This window comes from Meles meles, chromosome 2, assembly GCF_922984935.1.
Source record: "Meles meles chromosome 2, mMelMel3.1 paternal haplotype, whole genome shotgun sequence".
NCBI classification, from domain to species: Eukaryota; Metazoa; Chordata; class Mammalia; order Carnivora; family Mustelidae; genus Meles; species Meles meles.
Window position 1 is genome coordinate 73630762 of NC_060067.1, and position 22753 is coordinate 73653514.

Here is a 22753-nt window from a genome sequence, read left to right on the forward strand (position 1 = left end):
TCTGCTAGGCAGTGAGCCTGCTTCCTCACTCTTTGCCTGCTTCTCTGTCTACTTGTGATCTCTGTCTGTCAAAAATAAATAAATAAATAAAATTTAAAAAAAAAAAAAGAAAAACTATACAGTCACTAATAGAGCAAGTTATGTTAGCCAGGAAAAAAAGTTTACTCACCTGGTTGAATGTGTATGCCAATTACATTTATTCAGTATCCTGTTAGAGAAACTAAAACATGAGCTGGGAAATTCCAGTTGTTTATCTGTGAGGTTATTTCTGTGAGGATTGATCATCCCAGACACTATTAAAAGGCCTTGAAATATATTCCTCTAATTTACTCTACCTGTCCCATTCAAAGGAGCTGAAGATTTAGGACAAAAACCAGTTGAAGAATTCAAAGCTCTGGATAATTAGATAATTGCAAAGGATGAGTAAAAAAAAGCATTAGCATCCTTGCATCCTAAGACCCTTTTTCTTTTGTATTCTAGCTTTTTCAGTTTAGCTCTTACTAAACTGTATTAGAAATTTATTTTGTCTGTTTATCCAAATCCTATTCTTACTTCAAAAGTTTCACCTCTGTGAAGCTTTTCCTGATGACTTCAGTTCAGAATGTTCTTTGCTTTTGGGGGTATTGCTTATTTGGTCTTTGAATACTGTCTTCACTGTTTAAGTTCCATAATTCTGTGTTGTGTCTTATCAGCCAGATTGTCAGCTCTTGAGTACTGATGGAAAGCTCACTGCTTTTCAGCAAATGATGAATAAATTAATGAAGTGAGAAAATTTTTTGCATAAACTTTGTCTGTTTGAACCCTTTACCAATTATACACATTTCAGCACTACTTAAATAGAAGAAATACTATAGACACTTGACACCGTTATGAAGCATTTTATATTTTCAGTTTTAAGTTTCAGAGACTATGTGTGACTGAAGTATGTCACTCTTCTTAACTGAATAATCCCAGAACCTCCAGGTTGATACTTGGAGATTCTGCTATTTGAAGAGTGGATGGATTATGCAGCCCTGTTTTCTGAAAATTCATTTTTTTTCTTGGAATTCTTCTCTATTTGCTGGCAGTACCACTTGACCTCAAAGTATCAGCATGTAACTTTTTCTTAATACTTTGCAATATAGCTGAGAAGAGACTAAATTTGAACTTTTAGCAACTTAAAACTGGAACATTTTAGGGGCACCTGGGTAGCTCAGTGGGCTAAGCCTCTGCCTTTGGTTCAGGTCATGATCTCAGGGTCCTGGGATCGAGCCCTGCATCGGGTTCATAGAGTTCTCCCCTCATCGGGGAGCCTGCCCCCCCGCCCCACCTCTCTGCCTATTGTGATCTCTGTCAAATAAATAAATAAAATCTTTAAAAAAAAAAACTAACATTATCAACGGTTTAGGGTACTTATTTAGGTTTATAAATTTATAATTTAGGGTATTTATTTAGATGTATGTTTAAAAATACTTTTTGGGACGCCTGGGTGGCTCAGTGGGTTAAAGCCTCTGCCTTTGGCTCAGGTCATGATCCCAGGGTCCTGGGATGGAGCCCGAGTCAGGCTCTCTGCTCAGCGGGGAGCCTGCTTCCTCAACTCTCTGCCCGCCTCTCTGCCTACTTGTGATCTCTGTCAAATAAATAAATAAATAAATAATCTTTTAAAAAAATAAAAATACTTTTCTAATGGAAAAAAGTGAATGAATATTAGAACCACAAAATAAGGATACTTATGTACAGAGTATAATTACTTATTTTCAGCTTTTTCTGCAGAGATGCTGCTTCCCTGTGGCAGAGGCCATTTTTAAACTGATCTTACCATGGAATAGCTCCTAGGCAATTACACTCATATGTTCAGGACTGAGCACAGAGGATAAAGGAGAGTTCTCTTACTTGCCCAGGTAAAGGTTTCTCAGTTTCTGCCCTGAGGACATTTTGAGCCAGTAATTCTTTGTTGTGGGAAGCTGACCTGAGTATTGTAGGATGTTCAGCAGCATCCCTGGCTACCACCAAATATATGCCAGTACTATTCCACTCCTAGTTGTAATAACCTAAACCCTCTGTAGACATTACCAAATGCCCCTGAGGGGCAAATCTGTGGCCCCTCCCTGCTGTCACTGAAAACCACCGGCCTATATCAGGACTTTTCTCAATTCTGGTTAGCTGTCCATCCCAGCTGATAGTAGGAGTCAGTAAAGAGAGAACTCTTAATTCCCCAGAGAAGTACAGAATTGGTCTTATGGGCCTCCACCACATTAACATACCACTGTGTTTAATAGTAACCCCAAATATAAAGTAGATACTGCAGGGGCACCTGGGTGGCTCAGTGGGTTAAGCCTCTGCCTTTGGCTCAGGTCATCATCTTGGGGTCCTGGATCAAGCCCAGCATTGGGCTCTCTACTCGGTGGGAAGCCTGCTTCCCCACCCTCTGCCTGCCTCTCTGCCTACTTATGAACTCTGTCAAATAAATAAAATCCTTAAAAAAAAAAAAAGATACTATAGTATAAATAGCAGAGTTTCATTTTAGTACCGAAACAGTAAATTACTACTACCATTTTATAGGTTAGCTTACTGAGTTTTAGAATTAAATCCAGAAAAATAAAACACGTCAAAAAGGAAAGAGCTGGGGCGCCTGGGTGGCTCAGTGGGTTAAAGCCTCTGCCTTCAGCTCAGGTCATGATTCCAGGGTCCTAGGATCGACCCCACATCCAGCTCTCTGCTCTGCTCGGCAGGGAGCCTGCTTCCCTTCCTCTCTCTCTGCCTGCTTCTCTGTCTACTTGTGATCTCTCTCTGTCAAATAAATAAAGTCTTTAAAAAAAAATAAAATAAAATAAAAAGGAAAGAGCTGGTTCTTTGAAATCATCAATAAAATATGGCAAAACAAAAATAGCAAAGACTTTTAAATCAGAATATGTGAAGAATGAAAAAGGAGTTAGATTCAGAGGGATTTTTTTTTTTTAAATAAGCTCTACAGTGTGGGGCTTGAACTCAAAAACTGACAAATCAAGAGTCACACGCTCTACTGACTGAGCCAGCCAGACACCCCTAAAGGGAATTTTATTTTTACTTTTTAAAGATTTATTTATTAGAGCACATGCACGAGCACAAGCAAGGGGACATGGAGGGACAGAGAGAGAAGCAGACTCCCTGCTGAGCAGGGGAGCTCAACATGATCCCAAGACCCTGGGGACAATGACCGAAGCTGAGGGCAGATGCTTAACCACCTAAGCTACCCAGACACCCCAGGAATTTTAAATATAAGAGAATACTATGTTTAACTCCGTATTCATAAAAATATTTTATTGAGCACCTACCACATAAAAAACAGGCACTATATGAGTTGCTAAAGATACTGTGGTTAACAGACCCAATTTGTGAAACCTGTTGAACAGAATACCAGAGAAAAAAGGGGTTGGCACCTCTAACCCCTGCATTGTTTAAGCTTCCACTGTATATCTTATGTGTGTTGTAGTATGATTTAACTTGAAGGTAAACTGTGATACGTTAAAGATTCATATGGTAAAACTTAAAACAACAGCTCTAGTAAAACACAGAAGCAGCCAACAGAGAAATAAAATGAAATACTACAAATTAATCCAAAAGAAGACAAGAAGAAAAAGAAAGATGTAGATTGAACAAATAGAAAATGATATATCAAAAATTAATTGTAAATGGTCTAAACACTGCAATTAAAAGGAAGACATACCTCCCTAAATAGAAAAGCAAGGCCTAATTATGTACTAATGCTTACCAAAAAAAAGGCATCATCAACATGAAGACAAAGACAAGTTCAAAGTAAAATGATGGAAAAAGATAAACAAACAGAATAAAGCTGGAATATCTACTAAAGTCTGACAAAGTAGACTTCAGGAAAAGGAATTTGGCCTATCTTTAGAAAGAGATAAAGAGAGGCATTTCATAATATAAAAAGATCAATTCATCAAGAAGAGAGAGCAAGAAAGCTTAAAATACATGAAGTAAAAACTGATAGAAAAGGGAAATAGACAAATCCAAAATTATAGCTAAGATTTCAATGTTTCCTTCTTGGTATTTGAAAAAGATTTGAAAATCTTTTAAACAAGTAGATTTTTGAAATCTGTAATGATAAAGAAGACTTTAACAATATTATCAACCCAATGACCTAATCAGAGGAAATTACATCAAACAATGGCAGAATATGCATTTATTTCAAAATGCACATGGAAGATTCACCAAGACAGACCACAAATTGGGAGATTTTTTTTTTTAACCTTCTCAATAAATGTAAAAATAACTGAAAATTCTATCAATCAAGGTCCAGTCAGGAAATAGAAACCACATAGGAATTTGGCCATGTAGTGTTTAATATAAACAATTATTAACTATGATGGGATTGCGGTAACAAGGGATTAGCTGGTAGAAAATAAAGAGAACTCTATTATCGGCATATCAGATATAAGAAGCAGTTGCTCTTCCTAAGTGGAGATCCCCAAAGCACCCCTCCATACACACACCCGGCCCCCAGCTCCAGGCTGAGATCTAGACCTTGTTACACAGGACAAGGCCCTGGCTTAATGACTGGTAAAGGATTTGCTGTAGTACTGTGCCAGTGAAACACGATGGTAATCCACTCTTTGGAACTTGCTGAAAGTCCATCCTCTAGGGTACCAGAAAAGCTGTTCATAGGTAGGTATCTTGCAGACAAAACAGTCTAAAGGTGGATATGCGGGAGCTGCTGGGTGCTGGAGAAATTGCCCATACCTCTGGAGCCTTGTGCTGCGGGAGCCACTTGCACTACAGGAGCCAGGCAAAGGAAAAGTAGGCAGTGCAGGATAGGGGTTGCTAGAGAGGCTTTGTGTTTGCAAGTGCCAGCTAAGAAAGCAAGAACTAGGAAGGAAAGTTCTTTCCAGCATCTTCTACTGACAGCTTCACACTGTGTCAGCTAGCCAAGAAAAAATGTTTAAAGAGCTTAGTTCCAGTTTTAGGACAAGCAGTGAATCTAGGAGATAGAACAATTCTTAATAAAAGCTTAGAGGAGATGCTACATCTATAGATGCTAAAAAAGTATTTGATACAAAATTTAACAGTCATGTCTAATTTTAAAATCCTTGGTAAATTAGGAATAGGATACTAATAAAGGATATTGAACATTTTATTCTAGAAGTATGGCTGGTAAGGTTCTTTGAGGAACCCTGATGCCAAACAGCTATAATCTGCATGAGACACACACTAAAGGGCATCACTGGTCCCCAGGAGACTGAGAAAGTCCTAAGGAATCCCCACTACCATCACACCCTCAAACCCTTGGCACAGGCTGATCAACAAGCAGACAGGAGGACATGTGTCTATAACAGCTGCAATCCAGACACACAACCCTGGATTAGCTGCAAGTGACAAAGCCATACATAGAATATCCTCACCCTCCCATAAAGAACTGAATTAATATGAAGTCTGTGTTGCTCCCTGGCTACAAGCAGAAAAAGAAACAAAATCTCTCTGGAAGAAAACATCCCCAATTTAGGTCAAGAGGACTTTCAAAATTAAGGTCAAGCAATGAGCTCACAATCAAATACCTCCAAACACAAAGAAACCATATGGATATCTGTAGGAATAACATTCAGTAGATATATAACTCCAAGGCCCTAGAGAGTAGAATTGAAAGATACAGAGTATAGAATATCTATGTCCCAAAAGTTTCAAAAAGTACAAGATGTAATCACAAAGATGAGCAAAAGACTAGCAAGAAAGAACAGGCAGATTGAGAGGCAGGTAGGAGAGGGGAGAATTTCTAGACAAGAAAAATAAATTACCGGAATGACAAAACTCAGTGGAAATATTAAAGAATAAATTAGATATAGATGAAGAGAGAATTAATAAATGAGAAGATACACCTGAAGAAATTATCTAGAATATACTACAGAAAGACAAGGAACTAAAAATATGGAAAAGATATTAAAAGATGGAGGCTAGGGGGTGCCTGAGTGGCATAGCTGGTTAAGCATCCAACTCAGTTTTGGCTCAGTTCATGATCTCAGTTGCAAGATGGACCCCCATGTCAGGCTCCATGGTCAGTGCAGAGTCTCTCTACCTCTCCATCTTCCTTTGCCCCAACATTGGTCACTCAAATAACTTTTTTTATAAAGGTTTTTTTAAATTTATTAGAGTGAGCAAGCATGAGCAGGGAGGAGGGTCAGAGGGGAGAGGGCAAAGCAGACTCCCTGCCAAACAGGGAGTCCAGTGTGGGGCTCGATCCCAGGACCGAAAGATCATGACCTGAGACAAGGCAGATGCTTAACTATCTGAGCCACCCAGGTGCCCCTCAAATAAATAATCTTTAAAAACAAACAAAAAGGATGGAGGCTAGGATGAGAGAGTCTATCACATAACTAACTGGAATCAAAGGAGGACATAATAAAAGAGAAGCAGTATTTTTCCTCAACATTTTACGAAACTTCAACATAGAGTAAAGTGGGAAAAATTTTACAGCAAATATTCAAATCCACCACCAAGATCCTAGAACTAACATTTTATTTCATACACTATATCATTTATCTATTCTCCTACCCATCCATCAAAGCATTATATTTTTTGATGCATTTCATAGTACATTTGTAGTCCTCGCCCTTAAGATGTTTACCATTAACTAGTGTCCAATATTGTGTTATAGGGTTTTTTACACACACACACATACACACACCCCGGTAAAATTTAAGTACAATAAAATGCACAAGTCTTAAATGCATCAATCCCTGAGCTTTTACAAGTACATATACTGGTATAACACAAATGCCTATCAAAAAATAAAACATATGGGGCACCAAAGTAGCTCAGTCAAATCTTGTGTTGGGCTCCATGCTGGGAGTGTAGCCTCCTAGGAAAAAAAAAATAATAACATATCCATCACCCCAGAAAGTTCCCTCATGTCCCCTGTCAGTCAAACCCTGTCCCCTTACCTCCCATTGGTAACCACTGCTATAATAAGAGGCAACATTTAAAGAAACAGTACCATGACTTTTGCAGTAATGATGAGAAACATGAACCCAGAGGTTCAAGAATCACATAACCAAAACAGGATAAATAAAAAGAAATGCATAATAACACACTATAAAGAAACTGAAGAATTCACAAAAAAAAGATCCTAAAAGCAGCCAGAGAGAAAGGACTGATCACTTGCCAAAACCCAGCAAATAAAACCACAATGAGGGATGCCTGGGTGGCTTAGTCTGTTAAGCGTCAGCCATTGGTTCAGGTCATGATCCCAGAGTCCTGGAATGGAGTCCCACGCTGGGCTCCGTGCTCAGCGGTGAGCCTGATTCTCCCTCTGCCTGCCACTCCCCCTGCTTGCTCAGTCTCTCCCTCTCTTTCTCTCTGACGAATAAATAAAAATCTTTTAAGATTTATTTATTTATTTATTTATTTATTTGACAGAGAGAGAGATCACAAGTAGGCAGAGAGGCAGGCAGAGAGAGAGAGGAGGAAGCAGGCTCCCCATGGAGCAGAGAGCCCGATGCGGGGCTTGATCCCAGGACCCTGAGATCATGACCTGAGCCGAAGGCAGCGGCTTAATCCACTGAGCCACCCAGGCGCCCCCGAATAAATAAAAATCTTAAAACAAAACCACAGTGGATTTCTTATCAGCATCAGTGGAAATCAGAAGTTAATTCCATTAACTTCTGATTTCCAATGCTGAAGGAAAATAATGAACAACTAAGTTGTGTACTTAACTAAACTATCTTTCAAGAACAAGGCTGGAATCGAAACATTTAAAGGTAAGTGAGAACTGAGAGTTTACCTCAGAGGCCTGCATTAAGGGAACTCCCAAATAATAGATTTGAGTAGCAGGATTTCCTAGAGGTTAAGGATATTTACTTTGGAGACCGCCTACATGCAAATCCCTATTCTGTCATTTGCTAGTTGTAGGGCATTAGAAAAGTGAGTTAACATCTTTGGGCTTCAGTTTTCTCATTTGTAAAATGTTGACAATAATAGTATATATTTCATAGAATTGTTAAATGAGGATTAGTTAATAGAAAATAAAACATTTAGTACAAAGCTGAACATAAATACTTTGTGAGAGCTTTTAAAAAAAATTTAAGAAGGAAATTATCCTAAAAGAATGTTTGAGATACAAGGGAGAATGGTGAATGAATCAAACAGTAAAAAAGCCAGTCAATCCGGGACGCCTGGGTGGCTCAGTTGGTTAAGCGGCTGCCTTTGGCTCAGGTCATGATACCAGTGTCCTGGGATCGAGTCCCACATCGGGCTCCGTGCTGGGCAGGGAGCTGGCTTCTCTCTCTGTCTTTGCCTGCCACTCTGTCTGCCTGTGCTCGCTCTCGCTCTCTCTCTCTCTGACAAATAAAAAAATAAAATCTTAAAAAAAAAAAAAAAAAGCCAGTCAATCCAAACACTGCCTTAAGGAAAAAAAAGTCTGAACTATGAGATTTAAAAAACATAACTAATATCTTGAATATCAATAGCATGTAGGTATTGAGAGGATGAGTCGTTAATGGAGTTAAATTATTCTAAGATTATTGTTTTGTTTGGAAGGAGGATTAATATGCTGTTTACCTTTATATTTTTAAAGTTAGAGTTATAAGAAAACTTCTAAAAAAGAATATAGAATTATGAATTCCCAATAAATGGAGAAAAAATGGAATTAAAAAAAAATCTAGCTTGGGGCGCCTGGGTGGCTCAGTGGGTTAAGCCTCTGCCTTCAGCTCGGGTCATGATCTCAGGGTCTCTGGGATCGAGCCCCGTATCGGGCTCTCTGCTTGGCAGGGAGCCTGCTTCCTCCCCTCTCCGGCTGCTGCTCTGCCTACTTGTAATCTCTCTCTCTCTCTCTCTCTCTCTATCTGTAAAAAAGAAAAAAAAAAAAAAATTAAAAAAAAAAAAAAAATCTAGCCAAAAACTCAGTTTAAAAAACTGCAAATAAAAGGGTGAAAAAAAAATTGCTTCGAAAAAGGGGGAAAAAAAAGCGCAAGGGCAAACACAAATTTAAAAAGTAAGATGTAAAAACAAGTCCAAATATATCAAAAATCACAATAGATATGTGTCTTAAATTTACTAATTAAAAGATAAAATTTGTCACATTGAAATAAAGAGGAAAAAATCTAGTTATTTGCCATGTACAAGACACTCAAAACATAAGGACCTAAACAGAAGATATGGGATAGAAAAACATATCAGACAAATCCTAATCCAAAGAAAACTCAACTACCTATATTAATATCAGAGAAAAAGATTTTAAGACAAAAACATTAGAAATAGAAAGGATCATTATCTAATGAAAAAAGGTTTCATTCACCAGAAAGATAAAATAATTCTAAACCTGTTTGTAACTAATAAAATGGACTTGGAATATCTACAAGAAAAAAACTACAGATTTTTGTGGCAAATTTCCAGGCAACCTTCTCAATTCTTGACAGGCTAAGCAAATAAATAAATAAATAAATAAATAAATAAATAAATAAATAAATACATACATAAATAAATACATAAATAAATAAATACATAAATAAATAAATACATACATACATAAATAAATAAATAAATAAATAAATAAATAAATACATACATACATACATACATACATACATACATACATAAATATCAGTACACTGGCCTAGGCACCAGGTAAACTAAGTCAGTGAGGTAAAACATTACCTTCATAGAAAGCCTGTATGCTAGAGGAGAAAAACATTTTAACAAAAATATAATAAGGGGTGCCTGGGTGTCACAGTGGTTGGGGTGTCCGACTCTTGGTTTCAGCTCAGCTTATGATCTCAGGGTCAAGCCCTGCATTGGGCTCCATGCTCAACCGGGAGCTTAGGACTCTCTCTCCCTCTGCCCCTCTCCACCACACTCTCTTTCTGTCTCAAATAAATAAATCTTTAAAAATACATATATCATAAATTTTGGCTAATGATAAATGAAAGAAGTAAAATAGAGCAAGATAAGCTGTGAGAGCATGACTGGAAGAAGTGGCATTTCATGTGAGTGGTTAAGGGAAGACTTCTTTGAGGAACTAGTATTTATGCAGAAGCCCCACTAGGTGAGGGAGCGGGTGATGAATATATATGATGTGATGGGTTTTCAGGCAAAGGGAGAAGCAACTACAAAGACCCTGACACAAAAATGAGGTTCAAGGAATGCAAATATATGTATTTGTGTTTTTAAAACCTACTTAGAATCAACACAATTTTTTTTTTAATTTTAAAAAAATTAAAAAAATTTTTTTTTCCATTTTAAGTGAAATGCAGAAACTCTACCATCATAATAGGCCCGTACAACCTATCCTCTTTATGTTATAGTTGTCATCAGTTGCATCTACATATGTTGAAAACTCCATGAGGAAATGTAAATTTTGCTTCCTATGTCAAACATATTTTAAAGATCTCAAACGGAGAATGGTCTTCTATATTTATACAGACATTTACCATTTCTGGTGCTCTTCTTTGCATTCCTGATGTTTCAAGTTTCTTTCCAGGGTCTGAAGAATTTCCTTTAGCAATTTGTTTAGAACAGGTCTGCTGGCAATGAATTCTTTAAATTTTCTTTCTCTGAGAATGCCATTATTCCATCTTAATTTCTGGAGGATATTTTCACTGGATATACTATTACATGTTGACCATTCTTTTCTTTCGGCACTTAAGAAATCGTGTGCCACTTTCTATTGGACTACATGACTCCTGATAAGAAGAAATCTGCAAATTGTTACCCTGAAGATAATACATTGTACTCTTCTGGCTTCTTTCAAGACTTTGTCTTTATTTTTCAGTTCAATTATCATGTATTTGGGCAGAGATTTCTTCACGTTCATCATGTTTGGGCTTTGTTGTACCTATTTTTGTCTTTTGCCAAATCTAAGACTTTTCATTAATTATTTATTCAAATTTATTTTCAGCAGGATACCTGGGTGGCTCATTCAGTTAAGTGCCTACCTGCTGCTCAGGTCATGATCCCAGAGTCCTGGGATCAAGCCCCACTTTGGGCTCCTTGCTTGGCAGGGAGTCTGCTTCTCTCCCTCCCTCTGCCTGCCTCTCCCCCTGCCTCTGTGTACTTGCACTCATGCTCTCTTTCTCTCTCTGACAAATAAGTAAAAATTTTTAAAAACTTATTTTCAACCCTTTTTGTTATTGTCCCACAATCCCTCAGATTGCATTCACTGTTAAGCCAGTATTTTTTTTTTCTCTCTGTCGTTCAGATTGGGTAATCTCTATTGATTTATTTGCAAGTTCACTACCACTTTTATCTGTCATCTCCACTCTGCTTCTGAGACTACCTCATTGAGTTTTTAAAATTTTGGCTACTATAGTTTTCAATTCTCAAATAATCATTTGGTTTTCATTATATTTTTCATATCTTTGCTGATACTTTGTATTTTTTCATTGGTTTCAAAAGTGGTTTTGATTGCTTATAAGAGAACATCTTTTTAAAGATTTTATTTGAGAAAGAGCACGAGTTGGGGTGGGGCCGAGGAATAAGCAGACTCCCTGCCATGTGTGGAGTCCGGTGGGGTGGGGTAGGGCTTGATGCAGGGCTCAATCACAGGACCCTAAGATCATGGCCTGGGCCAAAGTCAGATGCTAGACAGACTGAGCCAGCCAGGAGACTGACTTGTAAGAGAATTTTTATAATAGTCAAGAACTTTGAAGGGCCTGACGTTTTACCTTACCTGCAAATTAATAAGTTAGGCTGTCCACAGTTTCATAGATAGTGGCAGAAATATCCTGGGTCCAAAACAAAGAACTATCTGTTACCCACAGCAGTAGCAGGAAGCAAAGCTTCAGCATTTATGCCAGTTTCCTGAGTCCCACTTTCCACAGAGTGATGCCTGGAGGACAAGGTGATACCTGTACCTGAAGAGAGTTCCGTTACAAGAGAGGAACTCTATGGGAAACTCCCCTAATGAGGGGCTAGCAAACCTATCCACCTGTGCCCTGGAGACAGATGCGATCTTTTTTCATCCCGGACAGCAAACAAAATCTACTTTTATCCTCAGAGGAAGATGTTATCTCTATTTTTCAAGGATGTTTGCTATACAAGCATCCCTGAAAAGACAGCCCAGGAAAAAAGCTGTTAATGTCTTTGCCTGAAAGGACATGTGGAAATACAGGAGATCGATGGAGAATTATCTCCCAACAAATAACTGCTTTAAGGCTTTTCTAAGATAATTCCATCATCTCTGTTTTCTCGATTGTTAGCATCTTTTTTTTCCCCACATAAATTGAAAATTTCCTGGTTCTTCGTATGCTTAACAATTGCGGAGTGTATCCACGACATTTTGAGTATTGCTGTGAGACTCTAGGTCTTGTTTACATTCTACTGAGAATGCTGATGTTTTTGTTTTAGCAGGCAATCAAACTGGATAGGTTTAAAGTAGCCTTCTGTGGGCGGGAAAGGGCATAGTAATATAAATACCTAGCAAAAAAAACCCCAATGTTTACTACATTCCAAGATAATAAACCTACAGATGCCCTTCTCCTCTTCTCTGGAGGAAATGTGCTTGCATTTCAAGATAGTAATTGCTCCTGAGTGGGGAGTGATCCAGTAACCAGCAGCCTTGATAAAAGCTTAGTCTCCTAAATTCAGATTATTCTCCTGTGATACAGCCCACTGCACAAACATCTGGCCCTCATCCTGTCACCTGTGGGAACTGAGACATGAGGAGCTGACATAAAATATTGCTGCAAATGCTATTTGCTATGCGTAACCAATCCTCTATATCCCTGGCCCAGGAGTTTGGTATCTTCTGTCAGTATATGTGTATGAAACTGTGGCAGGCCACCCTGCCAGCTCACAAGAAGGATACACTCTCAGACACCTCCGTTTCTGTCTTAACAGTGGCAGCATGTAGAAGTTGAAGTAGGCAAAGGCCAGATCATGTGGAGCCATAGATCAGGTACTGGATGGGTTACTGAGGTCAAGAATAATGACAGGAGTAGTGGTGGAGAGAAAGGCAGGATATCACATGCTGAACTCTTCTGTGATAAGCGCAAAGGGACTGCCAGACCAGTAGGTGACTGTCACAAGAAGGGAGAATGGATAATGTAGCATAAGAGTATGCCCCTAAGGGAATAGGATTTTGGAAGGAAGAGGAAAGGTGTGGAATAGGCAACAGGGAGCAAGCAAGCCACCTACCTCATCTTTAGGCCCTTTGTTTAGTGGAGTGAGGGATTAAAAACAAAAACGAAAAACCACAACTCAAGAGTACTGCAGAGGAGAGGCAGCTAGGTGGCTTAATCGTTAACCATCTGCCTTCAGCTCAGGTCATGATCCCAGGGTCCTGGGATTGAGCCCCACATGGGGCTCTCTCCTTCTCCCTCTGATGCTCCCCCTGCTTGTGTTCTGTCTCTCTGTGTGTAAAATAAATAAATAAAATCTTTAAAAAATAAATAAATAAAAGTATTGCAGAGGAAGCCATGTTTTCCAGAAATGGCTAGGTTTTTGGTTAGAGTAAGAAGATAAAGGGAATGTTTAGAAAAACTGTTAAAGATATAGGGCATTTGATCTCAGCACAACAGAAGAATCAAGTAGATTAAAAGAAATGGGAAGTTAGGCTAGATTAAAGCAAGGCATTTTGGGGTTAAGAATCGGTATATGGGGTGCCTGGTGGCTCAGTGGGTTAAAGCCTCTGCCTTTGGCTCAGGTCATGATCTCGGGGTCCTGGGATCGAGCCCCATGTCGGGCTCTGCTCAGCAGGGAGCCTGCTTCCTCCTCTCTCTCTCTCTGCCTGCCTCTCTGCCTACTTGTGATCTGTATCTGTCAAATAGATAAATAAAAATCTTAAAAAAAAAAAAAAAGAATCTGTATATGGACTTGACCTGTAAAAAGAGGCAAATAGGCATATGAGATATGGAAACTAAGTTAACGTTCAAATTTTACTGACAGAAGAATTGAATACATAAAAAAGCATACCATGTTGCTGAATGGAAAAGCGTATTTTAAGGATGCAAACTCACCCCAAGTTAATCTATAAATTTAACACAGACAATATCCCAACTAAAACTTTAGGGAAAAGGGAAAGGCAAAAGTTGACAAAAAGATTTTAAATTTCGTAAGAAAGAGTAAGCATTGTAAAATAGTAAATTAAATTCTGAGGAAAGGTACTAATCAGGGACCTTGCTCTCCCAGACGAGAAAACATGGGAAAAGCCAAATTGTATTGAAAGCTTAAAAAAAAAAAAAAAAAAAAAGTATATCCTTTAACCCGGACATTCCACTTGTAGAAATCTCTCCAAAAAAATAGTTATTGAAAGGTCCCCCAATGATAGGTCCTGGATCAAAGGAGCGAGACTGATACAAAGCGAAAATCAAGCAAAGCTTTATTTCGCACCAAGCATGGAGAATCAAACCGACCATACAGGCCACCTCTTACAGAGAGGGCGACCCTTCCCAGCCTCACAGACTAACTTTCATTGAGCAAAAGGCCATGTGGTTGAGCCTGGCCACACACAGGTGGCCAATGAGATTGCAACACACAGAGAAAGCTGCACAGTCATGCTAGGTCACACACGGGTGGCCAATTGAATTACAATTCACCCCATAGTAGCTATTTGAACTAGCCTATCACCTTGGTCAGAATTGGAGCCCAAAAGGCAGGGCCCACACTCCTTGGTAGCTAGGGAGACAGTATGCATGCCCCACTGACTGGATGTCTCTACCTGGCCCGACTCATCCCTGCATTCCGGCTCTGTTACCTCCACCTGACCTGACCCGCCCTTGTATTTGGGCTCTGTTATCAGGGACTGGTCGACCATATTTTACTGGTTTCCTGGACTTGCTTTTAAGTAAGTTTCCCTGGGGAGATGGGGGCGGAGTCAGTTTGTTTTACTGCATAAACAAAATCACTGTTTAACCGGATTGAATCGCTCTGGCTAAATAGGCCCTTACAGTTATATAATATGGCAAAGCTGTTTATCAGAGCAATGTCTGTAATGCCAAAACAACAGGAACAATTCGTGTTCCCCAAGTAGAGGATGGTTCAGGCAAATCATGGCTTAAATACCTGGAGAATATCACGGAGCCTTTCAGAATTATGTAGTATGGAATTACATTAATTACTATGGAAGGTGTTTGTATATTTCCTTTGTTAAATAAAAAGCTGATTATAAAACAGGATATACAATAGTATCCTCATTTATATAAAATTTAAAAATAATAATTTACATACATAGGTGAAGAAATAACCTGGATGGAAGGTTATAATCAAAATGTTAACAGTGGTTCCCTTGAAATAAGAATTAAGGATGATTAAACAATTTTTTTTTTATTTTTTCAATTTGTATCCTGAAAAATTAGTGAAGTTTTCTCCAAAATGGGAGAGCAGTTAAACTCTTCACTGTTGCCACCTGGTGGCTACCGCAGAGAGGTTTCTTACTTCTTTTTCTGTCACTTTAAGAAACAGTGCACACATCATAATTCTAAGTAAAGAAACCAGCAGTATCACCTAGTTCTATCCACCATTTTAGAGCTGAGGAAATAAAGCAAAAATTTAAAGCCACTTGTCTGAAGTCATGCTGCTGATGAAACTTATTATTAGTAACAAACATTTGTTGAACCAGTTTTCTAAGTACTTTACATGGATTATCTCATTGTATTCTCATAGGAATTCATGAGGTAGGTCCCGTTTTTACTCTCACTTATCCCCATTTAACATGTGAGGATCCTGAGGCTCAGAGAAAGTGAGTGAGTTGCACAGTGGGGGCAGAGCCAGCCACTCTGAGGCCCACCTGCAGCTGCTCTACCCCAGTGACTCTTCCCTCCGCGCTTTTGGTGACAGCGCTCAGCATATCCCCAACGTCACGCTCCTCATGGTTGAAAAGAAAGTATAAACATTTACTGAGAGGAATGTGAGGAAACAAAGTAACTTGACCCCTAGTACCTTGTAAAGGATCTTGTCCAGATAGGAACAGCCTTACATTGAATCGTTCCAGAGTGGAGACAGTAAAGAATCATCTGTCAGAGATTTAGGACTATGGATAGGCTTTTTTTGGGTTCCCCTGTGCTAGTTTTATCCATGCTATGCTCCCTACTTAAATTTTTGGTAACCAGAAGCTTAGAGTTAACATCACTAGGTACACTTGTTCATGAACTTTTCCCCTCTCTCTTTAGCTCTTGCCCAAATTCTCAGGGAAAACAGTCTCCAGTGCTGCATCTATCTTTGTGCTCAAAACCAAATGGCATAATTGCTAATAAGTGCAAAAATTGTACTCAGTGATAAATCTTTAAGAAGTGAAATTGAAAGTCTGAAATAACTAGGGCCATTAGCCTCTAAAGCCCTAAGAAAACCCAAAAAATCTTTCAGAATTGCTCCCAAAATGAATACACTTTGAATTATCATCTAAAGCTGCTTTTCCTCAAATACCATCTTACTTGAAAATAAATTAAAATTTAAAATTAGTACAAGGATTATAAAAGTGTTTTATTTTTCTGCTTTTTATTTTTAGAGGACAGTGTGTGAAAAGACCTTAGGTGTTAGTCTCAAGTTAAAATTCACATATCAACTGTCACACAATAACTATGATTTAAGTAAATTATTAAATTTTTTAATTTAAAATTCTTATATCTAAAATTAAGAATCCTAACATCACCAAAGGTGGTAGAGGATTAAAAGAGAGGACATAAAAAACTAGGACATACGGACCTCTAGCAGATAGACATTTTCTTCCCTTCTCCCTGCATTATGCACTCATCCGGATGTTCTTTGCACACTTGGGCTAGGATTTACTTGAAAGAATCATTTACGTCTTAGTCAGTGTTCTATTTGAGGTGTAGAGACTCTTTTTTATATGATATCCCTTTTTCAATCTATCAGTGAGTGCTGTGGGCTTCACTTTCATAACAGATCCCAAATTCAACTATTTCCTATCCCTCCGTAACGACTCCCCTGGTCCAAGCCATCCTCATCTCTCATCTGACTGGTACAGCAACTTCCTGCGTCCATTCTTCTCCCCACCATCTACTCTATGCATGCAGATGGTATTCTTTCAAAAATTTTATCATGTCGGGTGCCTGGGTGGTTCAGTGGGTTAAGCCTCTGCCTTCAGCTCGGGTCATGATCTCAGGGTCCTGGGATCGAGTCCTGAATCGGGCTCTCTGCTCAGCAGGGAGCCTGCTTCCTCCTCTCTCTCCCTGCCTGCCTCTCTGCCTACTTGTGAACTCTGTCAAATAAATAAAATCCTTAAAAAAAATTTTTTTATCATGTCACTTCTTTGCTCAAACTCTTACAGGAGATGACGAAGAATCTGAAGTCCGTAACAAAAGCTACGAGACTTCCATGGTCTGGTTCCTGCCGACCATTCTTGTACCTCTCTCCTCCCTTTTCGTACCATTGCTGTTTTTTGCTCCTGCCAAGTGCACTCCTTCCTCAGGGCCTTTTTATCTGTTGCTCGCTCTGCCTGGAATGCTCCTCCTGCCTAGATTCATCATGCCTTGCTTTCTCATTCCTCACCTCAGAGAGGCTGAACCTAGGCACTCTATTTAAAGATACCCTTCCAAAACTCTCTCATACTCATTTTTCCTCATAGCATTTACCATACCTTGGCATTGTAAAACACACACATACATATATATTTACTGTGTCTTGCTACCTGAAATGTGAGTTCTAAGAAGATGAGGACTTATTTTTTTATATTGCTTACATCTAGAACAATGACTGGCATATACCAGGCATTCAAAAATATTTTTTCAATGAATCCATGAAAAAAACTTTTGACTTCCTGCCATCAAATTAGCACTTCTAGAGCCCTTCTTTCCCCTCTTTCTCCCTTTAAGTAGATGATTTTTTTTTCCTCTCTGAATTTGTCTCCTGTATGTTCGGCCTCCTTAATGACCTTGACTTAGCCTTTACATTCAAATCTCTAACTGCATACATTTTTCCTAGCAGCCACAAGTATCTCCCATTTTAAATAAAACTCAGAAGAAAAAAAAAATCCTCTGTATTCATCTCTGGTCAGCTGCCAATCTCCCTTGCTTTTCAAAGTCAAACTTTCTGAAATATTTCTTTACCCTCTTTGCACTGCTTACCTTTCATTCATTCTAGTTTCTCCAAAAGTCCTTAGAAACAGCTCACTCCTGCTTTAATTTTCTTCCTGAGTTTTTCTAAGACATACTTCTCTGTTTTTCTCCCACTTCCCTGCTACTCTTCTTGTCCCACCCTTAAATTCTGTGCATCTCAGGTTCTGATTTGGGTTTTTCTTATTCTACACATTCTCCGTTGGCAATCATGTCCATAGCTCCAGTTAGCACCCTAATCTGCATACCCAGCCCACATCTCCCTCTGTTGGGCTCACAATTCACATGACCTAGTGCTTACTTGATCCTCACTTAGGTTTCCACAAGCGCCTTAAAATAAAGATGTCATCTTCCTTCTCCAAACTTATTTTTCCTCCATTGTTAACTTATTTTAGTGAATGGTACCATCACTTTCAACCAGGCGTTCATGGATTCTATTCTTGGTTTCTCCTTCTCCTTCAACTTCCCACACTCCCAATCCAGTCAATCATCAGGTTCCATTAATTTTATATTGGATCAAACTGTGCCCCCCAACAAAGATGTCCAAGTTCTGACCCCCTGGTACCTGTGAATGTGACCTTATTTGCAGATGGGATCTTTACAGATGTGATTAAGTTAAGGATCTGAAGATGAGATCATATGACTGGTATCCTTATATAAGAAAGAAGAGGAGGAAGGAGAGGGAGAACTGAGACCCAAAAGCAGGAGAGAAGGCCCTGTTCAGGCCCCTGAGAAGATGCAAGGAGCTATGGAAGTCATGTTGCCAAAGGCCAAAGAGCACTAAGCCCAATCAACACCTTGATTTCAGATTTCTGGCCTCCAAAACTGTGAAAGAACAAATTTCTATCCTTATCACCAAGTTTGTGGTCATTTGTTATACAGTCCTAGGAAAACTAATGTATCTATCTTCTAAGTATCTTTTGAAATCCATCCATGTTTCTCCATCATCACTGCCCCTATCTAACTCAGACCAGTTAAAACAATCCTCTGTCTTGTCTCCCTGCCGCTAGTCTCGGCCCATCTTCCTAAAACGCATGAATTTACTGTCCTACTCACCATCTGTGAGTGGTTTACCAATGACTCCTGGATTAAGACTAAATGCCTGGTATCATGGTTTACAGGACTTCTACTTTGGTTTCTGCTTATTCACGTAGCCTTATTTTTCACCTCAGTTTTATGCTCTAGGCACAGTAGTAATTTCTGACATATATGGGACATTTACTCTCTTCAGACACAGCTAAACCTCACGGCAACCCTGTAAGACAGGAACAAGCTTCTTTCAATGTCTCAGCCTTTTTTCATCTTGCTCTGGGACTTTACATATGCAGTCGTCCGCCTAAAATAATCCTGCTTCTTCTTCACCTGCTCTTTGCCCCTTCTCCTCATCTGGCTGCTTCACACTTGAACTTTAGGTTTCAGCTTATACAGCATTCCCTCCATGAAGCATTCCTAGATCTTCCTAAGTTGGGTTATGTGTCCTACCCCAATTACTCATATTCTCATTACACTCTGAATTTCCCCTATCATAATATAAAATATAATTGTCTTACATTTATATTTTTTCTTGGTCCATCTGGGCTACTATAACAAAACATCACAGACGGGGTGGGTTGTAAACAACAGACATTTATTTCTAACAGTTCTGGTTGGAAGTCCAATGTCTGGGTTCCAGAGGTGAGTGAGGACCCTCTTTGGGGTTGCAGACTTCTCATTGTAACCTCACATGGTAGAAAAGGTAATAAGCAAGCTCTCTCGAGGACCTGTTTTGTAGAGCATTAATCCCATTCATGAGGGCTCTACTCTCAAGGGTAATAACTTCCCAAAGAACTCTCTTCCAAATTCTGTCCTCTTGGGGATTAGGATTGCAACATATGAATGTGGGTGGAACACATTCAGACCATTGCAACTGGCCTATATCTCACACTGTTTTATGCTTCCTGTGGACTGAGGCTGTACCTATCGCATATCATTATAACCTCACCCCTAGAATCAAGCATCATGCCTGGGACATAAGAGATGCTCAATCAATATATGTTGAATAAGCAAAAGAAACTTGAATAAAAGTTGCTAGTAGCATTATGTCTCTAACACCAGCTAGGACAGAAAGAGATGTATTCCCAGACTTGGTTGCGAACTGTTCCCTTCCTCAGAATTGAGGCCTCCTAGGCCTTTGCCTTGGGCCAGTCCTCAAATATCATTTCCAAGTATGGCCTAAGACCTGTAAGGTCCATTAATCCTCACTTCCCTATCATACTCAGCACTTCCCCAGTACAAGGCTCTCCAAGTGGCCATCCTCTCCCATTCTACCCTACAATCCTCCTAAGCCCTAGCTCTTCTTGCTCTTTATCCCCGTGTCCTCTGGAAATCCTGCGGATTCAAAACAAACTCACCTATTTTCTCATCCGTGCAACAAAATACTCCTTCTGTCTCTTGGCTTTAATGGAAAACTGCTTTCCCTTGATAAGACTACCTTTTCTACTGCCACCATCCAGTCCTACTGGATTGATTATTCTTTCAGAACCCTGGGATAGAATTCATCTGGTCCTTGAGATTTGAATTCACTGAACCTAACCTCTGAAATTCAGCCTCTGAATTTCTCTCACAATGCCCAAATTCAAAATGAAAAACAAAACAAGTGGCACCTGTACCTTGGAGACATGGAAACACCATGTATGCTGCTGATACTACTCCTTAGCAAACACGAGGTTTCCTCCAGGTGGTAGGATCCAGGGCCCATGACATAAAGCTACTACAAGTAGGGATGGAGTCTTATCAGTTAAATGTCTGACCTAGAGTAGTACTCACATACTGATTTAACTTCTAATGGCCCGTGATATTCTTGACTTTGTGGCAAATTCTAAAAAGCATGAGCTTTTTCTTTTATGACTTACCTAATTTCTAACCTTACGTGAACAGTTAAGACTTTCCAGCTATTAAGCTCCAGGAGGAAAGCTCCTATAGTCCAAAATACAGATTGAAATGACTGGTGATCTTTTTTGAACACTTTCTGGTTGCTTATGTTGGCTCACTGAGCCATCTTCTGAACTATGACTTGTTTAAAGTGGATTAGTCACCCTGTATGATGACCTTTCTTATGGTAAGTTAATATATTATTCAGATGTTTATGTGAACTAATCTCACCAAGCTTTATTACCAGTAGATAAACTTTTAAAACAGAGTTCCTGAACCTGTGCTTTAGCCACATATCAGGCTCAACCCTGTTGTCTAACGTATTATTCCTTGAAGCAATCCATTAGCTGATCATACACAAAATCGTGACAATGTCAAGTAATATGGAAATACAATTCTTTTTGATATCTTACAGGCTGATTTTGATGATAGAAATTATCTACCTTCTGCTAATCAAATTAAGGGCATACATACATGAAGTTTATAATACATTTCCGGGTGAGATAAAAGTCATTCACTTAATAAATATTCAATGAGCATTTTCTTTGTGCAAGGACTTATGGTCAGGATAGTAAAGTATATAAGAAAAATACAAGGTGCCAGGTACAAAACCCAGTTTGGTAGCAAAGATCTCAATAAATAAAAATGCCAAGTAAATCGAGAACTAAATACAAACTTGAGCTGTTACAATCAGATGTTTTCATGTGAGTAGTAAGACAGTGGTTGAATTTCCAGGAAGGGGCATCACTGTGGCTTAAAATGGTGAGGGATGCTTCACAAAGAAAGTGAAAAATACGTTTCTGAGCTTTGGAAAGGAATGGGACCTGCCAGGCTTTCTTTCTTGCTAAAGTATTACAATTAGAAACCAAGAATATAGGATCTATCTGTACTTACCTTATACCCCAGTTAAAATATTATACTTCAGGTCAAAGAGTAACTCCTCCCAAGAAAAATTAGAGGAAACATTACCATTACTGAAAACTATTATAAACACAAATTCTAATGTTAGATTTTGCTTTTAGACGTCATCTCTTAGTAAAATTAGTTTCCACAGAATGGTGGGAATTGAAGCCAAGGAACACGTTGAAGAAATGGAAGATGAGGACATAGACTTCAAGAGAATCACTCTTTCAAAATGTTTTGGAGGTAAGATGGAAAGGAGAGATAGAGGGCAGAAACCAGAAAGAAATAAGCGTTAAAAAGAGAGAGTCATGGGGCTCCTGGGTGGCTCAGTGGGTTAAGGCCTCTGCCTTCGGCTCAGGTCATGATCTCAGGGTCCTGGGATCGAGCCCCACAACAGGCTCTCTGCTCAGGAGGGAGCCTGCTTCCTCCTCTCTCTCTGCCTGCCTCTCTGCCTACTTGTGATCTCTGCCAAATAAATAAATAAAATCTTAAAAAAAAATTCCTTTAAAAAAAAGGAGAGAGGAGTCATGATACCTGAGAGATCTGAGCATGATGACAATCTGAATGAAAAGGAGCTTGTAGAGAAGGGGAAAGAAAATTGGAGCCAGGTCCCAAAGGAGACCGAAAAGATGGCCCTTGAAAAAAACACCTTTTCTCAGAAACCAAGGGAGCAGGGGAATGGTTACAAATAAATTTATAGCTGTGAAAGGAAAGGTTTTTTTACTATATGGTCTCATTATTTTTTGTGAAGTAGGGAGTAATAACTGATGTCATTTTGAAGTACGAAGGAGTGAAAAGGGGGTTTAAAGAGAATGGAGACATTCTGAAATAGAAGACAAAGGCATTAATGGTGGTGTTAACTACCAAAATGAGTTTGGAAATCATAAAAGTATAGTGGTTTTATGATTGTTTCTAGTATCTTAGCTGAATGGCTTATAAGGCCAGATATTATAGGATTGATCCAGAAT

At 39.0% G+C, this 22753-nt stretch overlaps 1 long non-coding RNA gene across 1 annotated transcript in view; it reads left to right on the plus strand.

Annotated features, from left to right (window-relative positions):
- The window catches only part of LOC123930583, a 34089-nt gene that overhangs the window by 1195 nt on the left and 10141 nt on the right, over positions 1-22753 (plus strand). Inside the window, exon 2 of the long non-coding RNA XR_006816119.1 lies at positions 21905-22028. This is a non-coding gene — a long non-coding RNA (uncharacterized LOC123930583). The remainder of the gene's footprint in view (positions 1-21904; positions 22029-22753) is intronic.